Raw genomic sequence first — 3,231 nt, forward strand, 5'->3', positions numbered from 1 at the left:
GGTCCAAATTAGGTGGTTTTTGCTGGTGGTATTGTCTACGTGGCAGTAGAATAGTCAATTAGTAGTCACTATCTACTCCGGCCTGTTCCTCTTCTCCAGTCCCAATCCCATCCTCCATGACAAAGTGGTACTCTCTGCTCCCGCCTCAGCCAGTCAGCCCGCTACCGATACTCCCGCCCAACCCTGCTTCTGCCCTCCCACCTCAGCTCTCCTCGGCGGCGCGGCAGGTCGATTCATCCTCGCATTGATGCCGACCCTAGGCGAGCTTATCTTCGCCTCACGCCGGCGGCCAGACACGGGTGGCCTCCAAGATCGACTGCAACCGCCGGCCGCATTCAACCTCCACGGCGACCCACAGCACCCAAGCAGCCGCGCTGGAAGACAGTCCCCGGCGGCAACCCCAACTCGTTCCCGGCATCTTGCTGGCCGTTTGGCACCGCTATCGACGCTGCTCGCTGCTATGATCCCCCATTGGCCGTCGCGACTCCGCGCGCACTTATGTAGCAAGCCGCACCGGGATGAGCAGGCGCCAGAGGATTGTCGCCGGTGGCCGCGAGCCCGAAGCTATGGCAGAGCTGTTGCTGAGCGGGGCTGGCTCCGAAGCTCCTAAGTGAGATGCCGGCAAGGTTTGAGCAAATGGCGAGTCGGGGCTGCCGGTGGCCACGCCAGGGCGTGGTAGCTTACGGCAGAGCACAGCCACGAACGCCCACGCGATGCATTTTTTTTTTTGTACATGGGCGATGGTGTTCCTAGATAACGTGGCATCAACTCAACCTGTATAATACCGGTCAACAAAACAACTTTAACTCAGCAAAACAGCTTTGACTAGGCCTTAGGGGGTGTTTTGCCCGGTTTAATAAACTTAGGGGGGGCTAAGTGTACCAGTTTGAAGTTGAGGGGGTGTTGCGTCCCAATTCTGAAACTTGTGGAGGTTATATAGACTTCTTTCCCTTATAAATGATGATAACTTCTTGTTGGAAGCATATTTGTCTTCACTAGCCCTTCAAGAACTCACTGTTTCTGGTTCAACCTTTAGAAAGGTTCCGAAATCAGTGGGCTCCCTCGTCAACCTCCGGACATCAATTATTTCGATGGATCAAATAGGGGAGGAAGACCTCTGCATTCTTGGTGGATTACCCGCTCTACTCGATCTAAGACTAGTAATTAAGAAGTGTGCAGATAACCGTAAAATCAGAGTCAAAGGCGCACATGGGTTTTCATGCTTAAGGAAGTTTTCTTATGACATGCGGGCTGGCAAGATGGATCTTATGTTTGCAGCAGGATCCATGCCGAAGCTAGAACAATTTATAATTTACTTCGATGCAGTTAAAACAGAGTCTTTCAGTGGTGGCGATTATGATTTTGGTATTGAAAACTTCACCTGCCTCGCTACATTTATTTGTTTTGTATTTTTCTACGAGGAGGATGTTACTGTTGACGTGGCTAACGCTGCAAAGGCTGCTATTGAGAGAAAAGTGAGAACAAATTCGAACCATCCTAGGCTGTCATGTCCTACGATGATGAACAGGTACTAATTTTTGTGCCGAACTGGGTTACACTATATTCTCAATTTCCAAAGCATCTGCCTTGGCCGGTTCATCAGCTCAAGGCTGTCATGTCCTACGAGCAAGAACAATAGTACCACCCGTTGCTGGCTCTATAGCCTGGCCACGTCACCTATAGCCCATCATAAAGCCAGATCATACAATGGGATAGCTATAAGGCTGGCTCTTAGGTGCTTTAAGCATTTAATGACTGCATGTGTATGTTGAGATCCGCTGTAGATAATATATCTGTAGCCATTCAAGCAATATGCATACATACCATACATGACATCCAGATCTACCAAGGGAAACTGATTAATAAGCAAGCACCAAACAAATGCTACATAGCACCATACTGATTAGAAATTAATTTTGATCTTGATGACAATGAGCAAGAAACTAATGGCACACCGCACCTTGACATCAACAATTCAACATTACATGACTCTTTAGAAGAAAGCGTTAGCCTAACAAAATACTAAATATGGTCTCCAGCAAATAAGATAGTAGTTTGATCTTGATGATGATAAAGGCACAAAGCCACAGTTGGAACTTCGGTAGAAAGGAGCAGCTAACCATTTGCATCAACAACCTTCAAGCACTGTATGGAAAAAAGGAAACAGAGACAGGGGTAAATATTGAGAAAGAAAGTTGAGTAGATTACCATCTCACGACAAGATACATATGCTCAATTAGATCAAGACGTATGCCACATATGCTCAATTGGATCATTTTAAACTAAGAGAGTGGGCAGCAGGAAATACCTTAGTCAGTTTTGCCAAATAACCTCTCCCTAAAACACTTCAATGCCAACACGTGCTCTGATCTCACATCTTCAAGCATTCCAGTTGTGTCTTGCATCATCAACGATCGGTATGTCTCTAGCATGACAGACTCCTTGTGATCTTTTGCTGCAAGGCATGCAAGCTTCCGAGCTTCAAGATTTTCACTAGACACGCGCCTTTGTGTCTCTAACATCTCTTTGCGTCCCTCATTTGCTGCATTCTGAGCATCTACGAACTTGCTAAGCTCATCTTCAAGATCTATTATGCAACTTTCATCCTTTCTTTTTCGTTTCCGCTGCTCTTTAGCTTGCTTGCCACCCGGTGGTCGTTCATCTCGAGCATCATCTAGAGTGAAATGCTGCCCCACTTCATCATCAACGCTAAACTTTCTCTTTTCTGGCTCCAGATCTTCTAGGCGTTCCAAATATGCGTCCCACTTTGGTTGCTTTTTGAGAAACTCCCAACAATGCTCAAACATAAACGGACCATCTTCTTTGTGATCTTCCTCATAAGTTTGCATTGCCCTCTTCTTTAAATCTACATCAGATTCTCCACTAGCATACAAAGCATTAGCCTCCTTCCAACTCGCACAAAACCATGCAACCTTTTTCTTAATTCTCCCAAAGCGATCCTTCACTTGCTTGACTAGCCTTGCCCTATTTTTAGGGGTGGTACTATTGTAGACAGCAGCAACCTCTTTCCAATATTGCTCGTTCTTCTTGTAATTTGATTGGATGGGGTCGTTTGAATTATTCAACCAAGCGCTGACCTACAGTATTATCACAAGGGGTTTATTGTTGTGCTAGTAATATAATACATGGAGCCAGCATGCAAAATAAAAGCTTACCAATCTAAGATCCTCCTCTTTTGTCCATGTCAAGCGTTTTTCGGTCCTTGCACAA

At 46.2% G+C, this 3,231-nt stretch overlaps 1 long non-coding RNA gene across 1 annotated transcript; it reads right to left on the bottom strand.

The window, feature by feature from the left end:
- Positions 1-1,876: 1,876 nt before the first annotated feature.
- Positions 1,877-3,231, bottom strand: LOC124708539. The gene is made up of 3 exons (XR_007005195.1): positions 3,177-3,231; positions 2,309-3,098; positions 1,877-2,145 (listed from the first exon to the last, which is right to left on the bottom strand). It is a non-coding gene; the product is annotated as an uncharacterized LOC124708539 (long non-coding RNA).

This window comes from Lolium rigidum, chromosome 4 (genome assembly GCF_022539505.1).
Source record: "Lolium rigidum isolate FL_2022 chromosome 4, APGP_CSIRO_Lrig_0.1, whole genome shotgun sequence".
Classification (NCBI taxonomy): domain Eukaryota; kingdom Viridiplantae; phylum Streptophyta; class Magnoliopsida; order Poales; family Poaceae; genus Lolium; species Lolium rigidum.